A 17,620-nucleotide genomic window follows, 5' to 3' on the forward strand; every position below is an offset into this window, starting at 1 on the left:
CCCATTATTTTCCCAGAAAAAAGACTCATGCCAGTTGATAGAGCTGATAATACAGGGTATGAATTTTAAAAAAATCGGTCAAGTCATTTTTGAGAAAATCGTGAAAAACATGTTTCTTTAGTTATTAGCTGCCATTTTTCTCAAGAATTACGGAACTCCTGCAATTTTACCAGAAATGAGACACATGTCAGTTGATAGGGCTTATAAATAGCTATCCATCGTATAAATTTGAAGGAAATCGTCAGAGCCGTTTTCGATTCTTTATTCTGTGCAAACAGACTGCAATGGTGGTGGGGGGGGGACGAGCTGTCTCAAGGCTGGTTCTGTTGACATTCCAGAACTCTTATCTAAATGACCTGTACAATTTTTTTGTTCTCCCTCGAACACAGATAATGCAGTTCCCGAAAACTAAACAGTATTATTATTATTATTATTTATTTATTTATTCCATTTAATCAGCTCTTATTGTAACGTGTTCTTATTTGCATAATAATATTATGCAATTTTAAATTATATTATAATACTTGTATTATAATATAATATAATATAATATATATATATATATAATACAAGTATTATATTATAATACTTGTTATATGAACAGTTGAATTGCTTGATTCCAGTGTTGATATAATGTGAAAAAATATCATTATATATCTGTGATAAATATGATTTAATCTCAGTGAAAAGGGGAGAAAGCGTGGGCAATTATAAAATGACAGTGAAAGCACCAAATATATTGACATCTTGCTATTTTACTGCAGTATTTTTTATGTTATTAGTTGATTTTTTTGTTTTGAAATTTGTTTATTTTTTATCAATTCCTGTATAGTCTAATCTGAGAGTTGACAGACTGAATTTTAACTTCATATTGGAGTGTTTTTATTATATTATAATTCTATTCAATTTCTATGTAATTGTTCATTCATTCAATCAAAACGTTTTTGACTGAAATAGTTGGATACCACTCAAATTAACCTTGTAAATTAAAAGCGAAAAGCAATCTATAAACCTTCAAACACATTCCGATAATATTCAGTTTTTGGTAATTGTATTTAACATTTAAAATTTCATGTGTTTCTCACTTTAAGCATGAATATGATATGTATTATAATATATTTTTTTATGTTAATATTCCTATAAACCTACAATGTACTAAAAAAAAATACTTATGCAAACTGTAAAATTTCTAGTTATTATGGAAGTGGAATTCACAAGATATACAGTAAATACTAGAAATACCATTACATTTTGAATTTATAATCATGCAATACTTGAATATATCTTCTATGCTTCATCATCTTGTTATGCTTGAAAAGTTCAAGCACACCAAAAATTTCCAAGTTCAACTTATAAAATAGAAAATTATTTTTAAAAAACACTCCATTTTAGGGGTGGTTTTTAATGTTAATAAAGTTCTTAACTTTAAGTAGGGGGTGATTTTAGAACAAAACATCAAATACGTTTCTTCATCTCTTTGAACACTTGATGGAAAAAATAATTTTTCGAAGATTCAGATAAAGTTTTAAAAATGGTCAACCCCTAACGATTTCAACCTTCAGCAACCATTGAAAAAATTATAAGTTTTATCTATTAACCACTATCTACCATTCAAAAAAAAAAATTGCCTCAAACAGAGAATTCCGAAAAAACTACCCTTATTTTGTTAACCACCCCCTAACCATTAATCATAAAATGAAAAAATCCTCTCAAAGAGTAGAATTGAATGACAAAAAGAATTTTTCTGATATCTAAACAACAAAGGATTTCATTTTTTCACCCCTAAATTTCAACCCCAAAAATGAGAAAAATCGTGAATAGTCCATTCCACTGTTTACAGCATCCTTTCTACTACAAAAATTAATAATAAAAAAATACAAAAATTTTCCAAAACACTACCCCAAGATTTCGCGGTTTACAAAAAATAGGGGATGCTTTTCGTTTTTTCATAATGTCAGATGGTTTGGGGTATAATAAAATCTAACTCAAAACCTCAATAATCTTCCCCAATCCCCTTCATCATAATATCTACTATGGAGCTGGGTATGCTTGGAGTTGTAAATACTGGCCAGCCTGCAAGAAATGTAGAAACTGTTTTGATGAGACAGAGGCTGAAATTTGGCAACACCGCGACAGCTGCTTCAATGTGGCAACATAGGATCTATTTCTAGATACGGCGATGGCTGAATGACCACGAGTTGACTCTACTGTAGCGCCAGTTAGCGCGTGGTGGAAGGTTGGTGAACCCAGAGTAGCCAGCTAGCACTAGCGCTAGAGTGGCGGTTGTTTGGTGAACTACCCCGGGCTGGTTTCAGATACAATGACGTCATTTAATGGGCGGCGCTTTTAATCCAGCGCACATAATATGATGTGACTGTTAACTACAGTTGTGCGCGCAATTGTTTAGTAACCTTGGCAGTGCATTAAAGATTGAAGGTAGGTTGGTAGGTGAGCGTTTTTTAGGGCCGTTTGCATAGTATCCTACATTAAAAAGCTGCGTTTACACCAAAGTTATCAACAAAATGTTAATAACTTAAATCCTCATAGATTGAACATAACTTTATCATACACATGATGAACATATGTGTTTGTCAAGTTCCGTTCAATCTAATAAAATAAGGATTAAATTTTTAAAACTTCATACAATATTTAACTTTGGTGTGAACCACCCAGCAGCTTAATATTAGTAAATCTAAAGCTGGAATCAAATTTGGTTTTTTGTTTAAACTAAGTACTATTTTTCATTTATACTCTTTTACTATTGCACAGTGCAACTAAATGTAAAAGTAATTAAATCTTATCATTTTTTGAGAAATTTCTCAATCGCTTTACCTCTCCTATTACAGTAGGCTACTGTACCTATCAGAGTAGGCTACAGCTCTAAACACACAAACGACGAATGAGTTATTAAAATAACCAATGAACTGCTGGTTTATTGTAAACAAAAAATAACTAATTCCCTGAAGAATTACATTAGGAACCGATTCAAGTTTTAATTCTGTTCACTCAAACTCGATCAACTCAATCTATCTTAGTTTAGCTAGCCTATCTAGGCCATCTATGTAAACGGCATTTTAAATTAATATACCCTACTGAAACTGATACCCTACTGAATATACCCTAATGAGTAGAACTTAGACATCAATAGGCTACTAGAACTCTAAAACTCAACAATTTCCATAAAATTGGGTTATTGTTGATAATAGCCTGTTACTTTAAACCACATTATTAACACTGAGTCTCAAGTTCATTTTGTTGATTCTTGTAATTCAAATCAAATTGTAAAATAGAATTCAACATCATGAACACAAATTAAAGATTCAAATTCAAATTACGAGGCACAAGTCAGTTAATCAGTTTATACAACCAATTTTCTGCATTATCAAAGGCTATACGATATCGATAAAGTACAATATATCGATAACAGAATCTCGATATATATTGTCACATTCTGAGGTGACCGCATTTGTCGTGTCATGAGGCGACAAATGCGGTCCATTTTCATTCTTGCACCTCCCGACAAATGCGGTCAGCGACAGAGTGGGTCACATTCCTGAGGTGACCGCATCTGTCTTGTCAAGAGGCGACAAATGCGGTCGATTTTCATTTTTGCAACTCCCGACAAATGCGGTCAGCGATAGAGTTGGTCACATTCCTGAGGTGACCGCATTTGTCGTGTCAAGAGGCGACAAATGCGGTCGATTTTCATTTCTGCACCTCCCGACAAATGCGGTCAGCGACAGAGTGGGTCACATTCCTGAGGTGACCGCATTTGTTGTTTCATGAGGCGACAAATGCGGTTGAAAAAATGACCCACTTTGTCGTCGACCCAGTTTGGCGCTATACCCTCTGTCGCTGACCGCATTTGTCGGGGGTTGCAAAAATGAAAATCGACCGCATTTGTCGCCTCTTGACAAAACAGATGCGGTCACCTCAGAAATGTGACCCACTCTGTCACTGACCGCATTTGTCGGGAGGTGCAAAAATGAAAATTGACCGCATTTGTCACCTCATGACACGACAAATGCGGTCACCTCAGAATGTGACAATATATATATCGAGATTCTGTTATCGATACATTGTACTTTATCGATATCGTATAGCCTTTGATGATGAAGAAAATTGGTTGTATAAACTGATTAACTGACTTATGCCTCGTAATTTGAATTTGAATCTTTAATTTGTGTTCATGATGTTGAATTCTATTTTACAATTTGATTTGAATTACAAGAATCAACAAAATGAACTTGAGACTCAGTGTTAATAATGTGGTTTTAAGGTAACAGGCTATTATCAACAATAACCTAATTTTATGGGAATTGTTGAGTTTTAAACAGTGTACACACGTACGTTTGCCTCGGGTGAGCATACGTGTATGGGCTTGCATTCGCACGTCTGGACACTGTTCACTGAGGCATGTGGGCGAACCGGAACCCTGTCGGTATTTTGGCGTGCTCAAAGGCGCCTCGGGCGAGCATTGAATGTACGTGTGGACGCGATTTTGCCATACGGGTGAGGCAAAACGTAAACATTGAAGGCGTCATAACCTAATTCCAATGAATTAGGTTAATGAATGACAAATCAAATTGTGATTCAATAACTAATTGTAAATTGTAGGATTTTTGTAATTTTGTAGGATATGTGGATTGTCAAATATTTAAATAGAAACATGCATGGAGTATATAATTTGTATCATGATTAACAAATTTAGAACTTCATAATTAAAGTGAAAAAAGCTTCTCTACAGGGTTCCTACAAGAAAGTATAGCTCAAATATTATTTTACTGTGGCTATCAAATCATCTTGTGTTTGTTTCATGTTATCAATCAGAGTTGTTAATTAAAATTGTAATCTTCAATATGATATTATACATTTTAGATAGCTAGGCTATCTATAGAGAGATTTATTCAAACTTTGAACCAGTATTCCCTTAAAGGTAAATCTTGAAGCTAATCTTTTGGAGAATCTTGTTTTGTCATGTGTATGAGCAGAGTTAGTTTAAAATGGGCAGCAATTTAGTATTTGATTCAATTTATGGCTAATTTCCTTGAAGAAGACTGTCAATTTTGTGAGACAGTGTTAAGTGCTTTGATTAGGTCATCAAAACTTATGGAATTATTGTAGAAATTTCCTTTTTTTGAGATTCAGAATAGATATCAGAAACCAACAAATGAATCGCCTAATGCCAAGAATCTCAAAGTTAGAGCCAATCGTTCTTGTGGAGTTATTGCTTCCCTCATGATGATATCATTTTTTGTTTAGATAACTAGTTGAATTAGATTCAGTATATTAACAAGATAATGTTTTGACAACCTAATAAAGTTTGAATTTGTCAATCTTATGTCATGTAGCAATTTATTTCCTTACTTCAACCTACCAACATCGTTCGTCAAGTTTTATTTTTTATTTTATTATATAAGTCATTGAAATAAAATGATACTGCTGCAATTTGTGATAACTATCTTCAATGATGGAATGACACCATTGTTGTCATGTTGTGGAAAATCTACATCTACCATGTCTTCGTGTCATCTGCAAATCAGATAGCTTTTTGAATGCCGAGGCATACGTAGATCGTGTCCACAAGGACGTACAGTGAATGTTGAGGCATATGTACATACAATTGTTCGCGCGAATCTGTACGGACGTGTGTACAAGGCTTTATTGGTACACTTTTGGATTTGTCCAAAGCGTTTGACAGTGTTGATGTTGATATACTTATCAGTAGGATCTCAGAGGTAGGAATTAGAGGAATCGGTTGTATTACACTTTTACACTATCGGTTGTATTATTGGTTGTATCGGTTGGTACACTTTTGGATTTGTCCAAAGCGTTTGACAGTGTTGATGTTGATATACTTATCAGTAGGATCTCAGAGGTCGGAATTAGAGGAATTGGTTGTAGTTTAATCAAGTCCTATTTGACAAATCAATTTCAATTTGTTGCTATCGACTCTCAATCTCAGGTAGCTGAAACAATGCGACTGAGTGTTACAAGAGGTGTGCCACAAGGATCCATTCTGGGTCCATTGCTTTTTATTCATTATACAAATGATTTGCAATCATCAGTCCCAGTAGAGGTGGGTATCACATTATACGCTGATGATTCAACAATAATGTTCAACAACAACAGCCTCAATGAACTGGAGGTGGAAGCAAATCTACAGACAAATTCTTTTGTACAATATTATAATAAAGCCTTGTACACACGTCCATACAGATTCGCGCGAACAACCATATGCACAAATGCCTCGGCATTCACTGTACGTCCTTGTGGACGCGTTCCACGTATGCCTCGGCATTCAAAAAGCTATCTGATTTGCAGACAACATGAAGGCATGATAGATGTAAATTTTCCACATCAAGACAACAATGGCGTCATTCCATCATTGAAGATAATTATTACAAAATGCAGATGTATCATTTATTTCAATGACTTGTATAATAAAATCGAAAATAAAACTCAACAAACAATGTTGATGGGTTGAACGATTGTAGGTTTAAGTAAGGTAATAAATTGCCACATAACATAAGATATAAGATTGTCAATTCAAACTTTATTAGGATGTCAAAACATTATTTTGTTTATATACTGAAACTAATTCAACTTGTTATCCAAACAAATGATACCATCATGAGGGAAGCAATAACTTCACAAGAACGATTGGCCCTAACTTTGATATTCTTGGCATTAGGCGATTCATTTGTTGGTTTCCAATGTCTATTCTGAATCTCAAAGAAGTAAATTTCTACAATAATTCCAGAAGTTTTGATGACCTAATCAAAGTACTTAACACTGTCCTACAAAATTGACAGTCTCCTTTAACGAAATTAGCCACAAATTGAATCAAATACTGAATTGCTGCCCATTTTAAACTAACTCTGCTCATACACAAGACAAAACAAGATTCTCCAAGAAATGAGCTTCAAGATTTACCTTTAAGGAATACTAGTTCAAAGTTTGAATAAATCTCTCTATAGATAGCCTAGCTATCTAAAATGTATAATATCATATTGAAGATTACAATTTTAATTAACAACTCTGATTGATAATATGAAACAAACACAAGATGATTTGATAGCCACAGTAAAATAATATTTGAGCTATACTTTCTTGTAGGAACCCTTTAGAGAAGCTATTTTCACTTAAATTATGCAGTTCTAAATTTGTTAATCATGATAAAAATTATATACTCCATGCATGTTTCTATTTAAATATTTGATAATCCACATATCCTACAAAATCACAAAAATCTACAATTTACAATTAGTTATTGGATCACAATTTGATTTGTCATTCATTAACCTAATTCATTGGAATTAGGTTATGACGCCTTCAATGTTTACGTTTTGCCTCACCCGTATGGCAAAAATGCGTCCACACAGACATTCAATGCTCAATTCACAATTTGATTTGTCATTCATTAACCTAACTCATTGGAATTAGGTTATGACGCCTTCAATGTTTACGTTTTGCCTCACTCGTATGGCAAAATCGCGTCCACACATACATTCAATGCTCGCCCGAGGCGCCTTTGAGCATGCCAAAATACCGATAGGGTTCCGGTTCGCCCACATGCCTCAGCGAACAGCGTCCACACGTGCGAATGCAAATCCATACACGCATGCTCACCCGGGGCAAACGTGTGGACACTGTTCGCTGGGGCACGTTTGCCCCGGGTGAGCATGCGTGTATGGATTTGCATTCGCACGTGTGGACGCTGTTCGCTGAGGCATGTGGGCGAACCGGAACCCTATCGGTATTTTGGCATGCTCAAAGGCGCCTCGGGCGAGCATTGAATGTACGTGTGGACGCGATTTTGCCATACGAGTGAGGCAAAACGTAAACATTGAAGGCGTCATAACCTAATTTCAATGAATTAGGTTAATGAATGACAAATCAAATTGTGATCCAATAACTAATTGTAAATTGTAGGATTTTTGTAATTTTGAAGGATATGTGGATTGTCAAATATTTAAATAGAAACATGCATGGATAATATAATTTGTATCATGATTAACAAATTTAGAACTGCATAATTTAAGTGAAAAAAGCTTCTCTAAAGGATTCCTACAAGAAAGTATAGCTCAAATATTATTTTACTGTAGCTATCAAATCATCTTGTGTTTGTTTCATATTATCAATCAGAGTTGTTAATTGAAATTGTAATCTTCAATATGATATTATACATTTTAGATAGCTAGGCTATCTATAGAGAGATTTATTCAAACTTTGAACTAGTATTCCCTTAAAGGTAAATCTTGAAGCTAATCTTTTGGAGAATCTTGTTTTGTCATGTGTATGAGCAGAGTTAGTTTAAAATGGGCAGCAATTTAGTATTTGATTCAATTTATGGCTAATCCCCTTAAAGAAGACTGTCAATTTTGTGAGTGTTAAGTGCTTTGATTAGGTCATCAAAACTTCTGGAATTATTGTAGAAATTTTCTTTTTTTGAGATTCAGAATAGATATTGCAAACCAACAAATGAATCGCCTAATGTCAAGAATCTCAAAGTTAGAGCCAATCGTTCTTGTGGAGTTATTGATTCCCTCATGATGATATCATTCTTGTTTAGATAACTAGTTGAATTAGATTCAGTATATTAACAAGATAATGTTTTGACAACCTAATAAAGTTTGAACTGTCAATCTTATGTCATGTAGCAATTTATTTCCTTACTTCAACCTACAATCGTTCAACCCACCAACATCATTTGTCAAGTTTTATTTTTGATTTTATTATATAAGTCATTGAAATAAAATGATACGGCTGCATTTTGTAATAATTATCTTCAATGATGGAATGACGCCATTGTTGTCTTGATGTGGAAAATCTACATCTACCATGTCTTCGTGTCGTCTGCAAATCAGATAGCTTTTTGAATGTGAGGCATACATGGATTGCGTCCACAAGGACGTACAGTGAATGTTGAGGCATATGTACATATGATTGTTCGCGCGAATCTGTACGGACGTGTGTACAAGGCTTTAAATCATTATTGTCAGTGAACCCTAAAGTCTTGTACACACGTCCGTACAGATTCGCGCAAACAATCGTATGTACATATGCCTCAATATTCACTGTATGTCCTTGTGGACGCGATCCACATATGCCTCGGCATTCAAAAAGTTATCCGATTTGCAGACGACACGAGACATGGTAGATGTAGATTTTCCACATGACAACAATGGCGTCATTCCATCATTGAAGATAGTTATCACAAATTGCAGCAGTATCATTTTATTTCAATGACTTATATAATAAAATCAAAAATAAAACTAGACAAACGATGTTGGTGGGTTGAACGATTGTAGGTTGAAGTAAGGAAATAAATTGCTACATGACATAAGATTGACAGTTCAAACTTTATTAGGTTGTCAGAACATTATCTTGTTAATATACTGAATCTAATTCAACTAGTAATCTAAACAATAATGATATCATCATGAGGGAGTCAATAACTTCACAAGAACGATTGGCTCTAACTTTGAGATTCTTGACATTAGGCGATTCATTTGTTGGTTTCCAATATCTATTCTGAATCTCAAAAAAAGAAAATTTCCACAATAATTCCAGAAGTTTTGATGACCTAATCAAAGCACTCAACACTGTCTCACAAAATTGACACTCTTCTTTAAGGGAATTAGCCATAAATTGAATCAAATACTAAATTGCTGCCCATTTTAAACTAACTCTGCTCATACACATGACAAAATAAGATTCTCCAAAAGATTAGCTTCAAGATTTACCTTTAATGGAATACTAGTTCAAAGTTTGAATAAATCTCTCTATAGATAGCCTAGCTATCTAAAATGTATAATATCATTGTAAAATCTGACAAAGCATTTATTGGAACAGTTCCACTTGTTACTCATTCCGCTACTACGTAGACATCATTTTGTCTGTCTGCGCTGACGAGTGACGTCACACTCACGGTTCTTTGCCACTGCTCTAATCAAGTTGGTTTTCTATACTTTTAGTTGTGTTATTTTGCCGTTGCAATTTTAATATTTGTACTATTCGATTTTTTGGAATTTATTTTGTCTTTAGGCATCTTACTTTCTTGATATTTGCCACTTTTTCACCATACGTTTGCAAACGTTTTACCTACGTTTCAAACACATCCGGCATCTTCCTTCTTTCATCGAGCATTGTAGCGTCTTCTTGTCTTTTGCAATGGTTCTTAGTCGATGGTGCATTTACGCCTTCGGTCTAAACCTTTTATCCATTTTCATCGGACCTACGAAACGTTTTTAAAAGTGAATTATTCTTCGAATTAATTCATTTGTTCTATTCTTCAATTGTGATTCAATTATTCATCGATTGCTTCGCATATTTACTCTGATAAACCTTTGATAAACTTTGTCAAAAATTACAACCTTGTGTGGGTGTTCATCGCTATTTATTTGATCTACAGAACGTTTTTTAAAGTGTGAATTACTTCTGCAAATTAATTCATTTATTCTATTCTTCAATTGTGATTCAATTATTCATCGATTTCTTCACTCATTTACTCTGATAAACTTTATCAAAATTGCAACCTCGTGTGGGCGTTTTTTCGCTATTCATTGGATCTATGGAACGTTTTTAAAAGTGAATTATTCTTTCAAATTAATTCATTTATTCTATTCTTCAATTGTGATTCAATTATTCATCGATTGCTTCGCATATTACTCTGATAAACTTTGTCAAAAATTACAACCTCGTGTGGGCTTCAATTGCCATTCTTCTACAATTGGCTTCATCTCGTGAAACTCAAACTTTCAAGTTAATCATCTCTACCGTTTGGAAATCAATCTGAAAATTCCACAGCTTGAAGGTCGGATTTTTCATTTGGAATTCTACTTGCTCCTGTTCTCATTTCCACTGGGGGATTTGCCTGATGTGATGGACACTTCCATGCTTGTCATCGCATGGCCAGATCACGTCATCGCTTGCTGATGCCCTGTTCCTGTGGGTATTGCGGAGTCATTGCCTGTCTGCCTGGCTGCATCTCCTCTTCAAAATTTTATTCAGGTTACGTAAATCGTTCTATTCAATTTTCATTTATGTATGTATCATAATTGATTTATTAATGTCTATCTTGACATTCAATTCACTGAGGCCACTGACGCCTATTAATTGATCTATTAATGTCTATCTTGACATTCAATTCACTAAGGCCACTGACGCCTATTTATCGTTCTATTGATGTCTATCTTGGCATTCAATTCACTGAGGCCACCGACACCTATTAATTCATTGGATTTGACAGCTACCCTTGGCTTTACAAGTGATTTTCTGAGGCCACTGTCACCTATTAATCGTTCTAATTGATGTCTATCTTGACATTCAATTCATTGAAGGCTGATGTCGCCTGTATTTAACCTGGACAATCTTTACATTGTATTTATTAGCTACCCCTAGCTCTTAAGTGTCAATCTGAGGCCACTGTCGCCTATTAATCGTTCTAATTGATGTCTATCTTGACATTCAATTCATTGAAGGCTGATGTCGTCTGTATTTAACCTGGACAATCTTTACATTGTATTTATTAGCTACCCTTAGCTCTTAAGTGTCAATCTGAGGCCACTGTCGCCTATTAATCATTCTAATTCATGTCTATCTTGACACACAATTCATTGAAGGCCCATGTCGCCTATATTTAACCTGGACAATCTTCACATTGTATTTATTAGCTACCCTTAGCTCTTAAGTGATATTTTAAGGCCAGTGACGCCTATTAATTTGTTTTATTAATGTCTATCTTGACATTCAATTCACTGAGGCCACCGACGCCTATTAATTCATTGGATTTGACAGCTACCCTTGGCTTTACAAGTGATTCACTAAGGCCACCGACGCCTATTAATTCATTGTATTTAACAGCTACCCTTGGCTTTACAAGTGATTTTCTGAGGCCACTGACGCCTATATAATTGTATTCAATAGTAGCAACTACTTCATTGGATTTGACAGCTACCCTTGGCTTTACAAGTGATTTTCTAAGGCCACTGATGCCTAATTATCGTTCGATTGATGTCTATCTTGACATTCAAATCACTGAAGGCCTATGCCGCATATATTTTTATGTATTTTACTTGTTGAGCATTATTTACAGCTTATTGTCATTTTTTAATCATTAATATGAACCTTACAGCAATAACTTTCATTATAGCACTCAATTATATTCATTTCAGGTATCATTAATATTACCTTTTCGATTATTGTCAGGCTTCAATGGTCATTAATGTCATTGACCTAATTTCATTTAAATTTTGTATTTCTCTAACGTTTTATCATGTTGTAATTATCCCAAGATATTTGACTCAACCTACTTACAATTGTTCTTGTATGTGGCCATCTGCCTATTATTATTTTATTGTTATTAAATCTTATCTTGTTGATTCATTTAGTCTTTTATTGGCGTACTTACCACACTTCAAGCTATCAGTATTTTTATGCACAGAATTCAAAGATTTATTTGTAGGTATTTATACCAACTATCATTCACAGTCCACTGCCCTGACCTTGGATTCTGTCATAAAAATTGGTTCATCCGGGCCAGATTTCTTGATCCAGTGTTTATCTGGGATAATTGTTGGTTGGACCAATTGGATAAAAATTGGTCCTCCTGCCCGTCATCTTTGACCCAGTTTACCTGGGATAATTGTTAATTTTTATTACCCATTTCTTGGTCCATTGAACCTTAGGGTTTCAGTGACTGTGTGCCTAATAGTCTAGCTTGACGCCAATGATTAGGTCCCACTCTAGAGTATATTTTATTCCATTGTACCTTTGTATGTTTATATTGTTTAATATTAAGCATTCACACACTTGTTTCAAATTTTCAGTACTGGCTGCAACTCAAAGCATGCTGCGACGTGTATGCACCAGCTATCAACTATCTTGTACCCTGAGAGACTGAACCGCACTGAACTGGTCACAGACGGCTATTGCACATTGAGAAAACAACACACGGCAAACTACACTCGCCGCACAGCAAGCTTGATACAACTTGCCTCAAACGCACAGGCGTGCCTCTCTGCGTACTGGACCAGCGCCCAAAGTTGCTTATTGGCGCAGCAATCGCATTGCTACAGTGCAGCATCGTTTCGTTCACTCAGGTTTTTCTGTTAGTTTTTAAGCATGTCCGATCATGAGGAAGATTCACTTCCTGAGCCTTCTGCTCTTTTCAATGCAAGAGACAATTTACACCAGGAAATAGATTGGTTCATAACCAGCTATAACGATTATGTTGTGGACACTGAAGCCACTTATTATCAATTATTGACTGTCAAAAACAAACTAGGTTCACTTAGAATAAGTATGATAAAATCCATGAACAGTTATGGAATTCAGAGTTGCAAACACAAGATATTTCAACTCATTTTGAGATACTTATTAAGTTTATCTCCATTACCTCTAAGGCAAACGCTGCATTAACTGCTTTTGAAAGCAGACAACGCAACAATGAGGCCACTGCTGGTGCTTCCCATCTCAAAACTCACATTTGGCAAATTTTCAGTTGCCTCAGATTCCGCTTCCACGCTTCAATGGGGAGCTTTCAAAATGGCAAGCATTCTCAAGTGCTTTTACCAATATTATTGGTAATCAAGATAATATTAATGACTCATTGAAATTTTTCTATCTTCGTCAATCACTCAGTGGTGAAGCTCTTGCTAGAGTGGAACACATTGAAGCTGACGAAAATGGTTTTCAGCTTGCTTGGAACCTCTTAAGGGAGAGGTATGACAATAAGAGATTAATTGCTGCCAGGCACGTCACAGCAATTGAATCTCCGCCTACCATAAAGCGTAACTGTCCGCAATCATTACGGGCATTCATTGACTTTTGCAAGTCCCACATTACCACGCTCGAAGCGCTTCAACTTGGAGTCCAAATCAAGGACTTATTGTACATGCACAAAATGTTGTTGCAGTTGGATACTGCTACTGTTCGAGAATGGGAAAAGAGTGTTGGTATACACGACATTCCCACCATTGATAAATTTTGGAATTTTTTGGAATCACAATGCAAAATCATGGAAGCTGTTGCTTCAAGCTCAGCTAACCATCATCAAGGAAATGTACAGCAAAGTACATCCAACTCGGTTGGTGCTCATAGCAAGCAGAAGTTCAATCAAAATCAATCGAATGTTCAAGCTAGGATGCAGGTTACTACCTCTTCTATGTCATTTTGTAGTTTTTGTAATTCTGTTGGTCATTTTCCAAATCGTTGTAATGAATTATTGAAGTTGCAGGTTACTGATCGTTGGAATGCTGTCCGTGACAAAAGGTTATGTTATAATTGCCTCAAGCCTTTCGCACCCAATCATGTTTGTTCGGACAAATCGTGTACACTTTGTGGCAAGAGTCACCACACTGTTCTTCATAGGTCATATCCTCAATCACGAGACACTCAGCCTACTTCTAAGGATAAGGTAACTTCAAATGTTATTCACTCTTAAGCCTGTAGATCTGTTACTTGGTGCTGGCATATTTGCATCTGTTCTTCAGCCTGGTAAATTATATCTAGCTCAAAACGCTCCCATCCTTCAGAAAACCAGTCTAGGTTGGGTCATATTTGGTTCTTGTAAAACCATTCGTCCTATTGCAGCACCTCGTTCGTGCCTCCTGCTTCGCCTGTGGCCACTCCCCGTAAGGTCATGTCGAATTTTCTAACTTCAAATGATGTCTCTCATCAGTTAGAGAAAATTTGGAAGCTGGAAGAATCTCTCCTCTACTTCCTCCCTCACCTGAGGTTTTGAAACTTGAGAAGCACTACACAACCACTACCACGCGTCTTGAAGACGGACGGTTTATGGTCACTCTTCCCAAAAAGGATAATTTCCACTCATTGGGTCATTCCCGATTTCAAGCATTGAACCGATTTCATTCATTAGAAAAACGGTTATCATCAAATGTTGAGTTAAAAACTCAATACACAGCTTTCATGGAAGAATATCAACAGTTGAATCACATGTCACCAGTGCCTCCAGCACCGGATAATGAAAAATGCTACTTCATCCTCATCACCGGTTTTTAAACCTGATTCGACCACTACAAAATTATGTGTAGTATTTGACGCTTCTGCTAAGTCTACCACTGGAACATCGCTTAATGAAGTATTGTATGTTGGTCATACAGTTCAGCCTGAACTGTTCGATATAGTTCTGCGCTTTCGCATATCAAATAGCCTTCATTGCGGACATTACTAAAATGTACTGTCAAATCTTAGTCCATCCCTCTGACCGTAACCTTCAGAGAATATTTTGGAGATCTGATGCTACTCTACCCATTCAAGAATTCACCTTGAATACTGTAAGTTACGGCACTTCGCCGGCAGCTTTCTTAGCTACTCATACGCTTCATCATTTGGCCGATCTTGATACGGCACCCAACTCTGATGTAGCTAATGTCATTAAAAATCACTTTTACGTTGATGACCTTATTTCTGGTTCTTCTTCGGTTACAGAAGCCAAACATTTAGTTCAACAATGATTAGCATTGGCTCAGGGTGGTTTCGAGCTTAGGAAATGGTTGTCTAACTCGCCTGAAGTTCTCGCTACTATTCCTTCTGATCTGCTTGAAGCAAACACTTCCAAACCGTTGTCTAATTCAATGATAGTGTGGTCAAGGCACTAGGCCTCATTTGGAATTCCACTCTAGACGTCTTGACTATTTCCTCTAATGTTGCTGATGTTACATAAAACATCTTTCACTAAAAGAGAGCTTCTCTCTTGCATTTCAAGCATATTCGATCCATTAGGTTTGATTTCTCCTGTGGTCATTTTACCAAAACACTTTTTCAAAAACTCTGGTTATAAAGATTGATTGGGATCAAAAAATTCCGCAAGATCTGTTGGAAACTTGGTTGAAAATTCTGCATGAATTGCCGAACATTGTTAACATATCACTTCCACGTTGTGTGTTATCAAAGGACTCTGATGCCTCGCTTGAATTGCATGGCTTCGCCGATGCTAGTCTCACTGCTTACGGCGCCTGTATTTACGTCAGAAGCACCTCTCTCGGTAGCAGTCAAACTAGGTTGCTCACTTCCAAGTCCCGCATTGCCTCTTTGAACCCAGTTCTCTCTGTTCCCAGATTAGAACTACAGGCAGCTCTGCTACTTTCACGTCTTGTGAATAAGGTTTTAAAGGCTTCAAATCTTACTTTTTCTAATGTGTATTTGTGGACTGACTCGAAAACAGTCTGTGACTGGTTAAGAGCCCCTCCTGATCGTTCTAATATTTTTGTAGCTGTACGCATTTCTGAAATTCAGAATTCAACGTTTAACTTTCATTGGAATCATGTTCGTACTAGTAACAATCCTGCTGATTTGATATCTCAGGTTGTACACCCAATCAGCTGGCCGCTAGTCATCTGTGGTGGAATGGTCCTTCATGGCTATTTATGCCGAATAGTTCTTGGGATTCTTTCTCTAGCAATGTTGCTATTTCTCAATCAGTTCAGGTATTAGCTACTACTTCGTCTCGTAATGATGTTATTTCAGGTATAATCAATAGTTGCTCCACCTATCACAAAATCATGCGTACAACAGCATATGTTCTACGGTTCATTCATAATTGTAGAAAACAAAATTCAGTCGCTCCGCGCTTTGGTCAATTAGCTATCTCTGAAATTTCAGAAGCTGAAAATTGTATCTTCAAATCCATTCAAGAAGAAGCCTTCTCTGCTGAACTTAAAGCATTGCGTCAAAATCAGGAGCTATTGTCTAATAGCTCTATTAAGGCCTTGTCACCATTCATTCATTCAGATTCTCTGCTCAGAGTTGGTGGACGTTTGCAAAATGCAAATGCTTCATTTGATTACAAACATCAAATATTGTTGCCTAGCAATCACAAATTCACTCGTGCATTGATTGTTGCTCACCATCGTCGTCTAAGTCATGCTGGTGTGCAGGCCACCATGGCCAGTGTAAGACAACGATTTTGGTTTCCCTCCACCCGTCGCACCATCAAAAGTGTATTGTGGCATTGCATAATGTGTTTTCACCTTTCGGCTCTTCGTTCTGAGCAAATCATGGGTAGTTCACCAGCGGCCCGCGTTCAGGCTAATGTTCCCTTTTACAATTGTGGTTTGGATTACGCCGGTCCTATTTCCATCCGTGTAGGCGGCCCCAAATCTCGTACTTCTTATTTAACCACTCTTTCAGAAAAAAGGCAAATGGTTAAACAATTATGAAAATTTGAAGGTCGGTACGGTTGTCATCTTGAAGGATCCTGGTTCTGCGCAGTCCACTTGGAAGCTGGCGCGCATTACTGAAGTTCATCCCGGTAAGGACGACAAGGGTTCGAGTTGTCACTGTTCTCACTCCCTCTGGCACTTTTAAGAGAGCTATTTCGAGTTTAGCACCTCTTCCCATTGATGAGGATTCTAGTTAATCCCCTTGCTCTTATGGTTCATGTTGTATTTTTAGGTTTCATTGTTTTTTTCCCCTGGTTCTCACATGGCCCAGTTTTCAATTTCCAATTGCCTTGCCAGATTTTACATATTTCTTATTTTTTTTATTGTGCCATACCCCCGTATGACACAAGGGCCCAGTTTATGTAAAATCTGACAAAGCATTTATTGGAACGGTTCCACTTGTTACTCGTTCCGCTACTACGTAGACATCA

Source organism: Nilaparvata lugens, chromosome 5 (genome assembly GCF_014356525.2).
Source record: "Nilaparvata lugens isolate BPH chromosome 5, ASM1435652v1, whole genome shotgun sequence".
Taxonomy (NCBI): domain Eukaryota; kingdom Metazoa; phylum Arthropoda; class Insecta; order Hemiptera; family Delphacidae; genus Nilaparvata; species Nilaparvata lugens.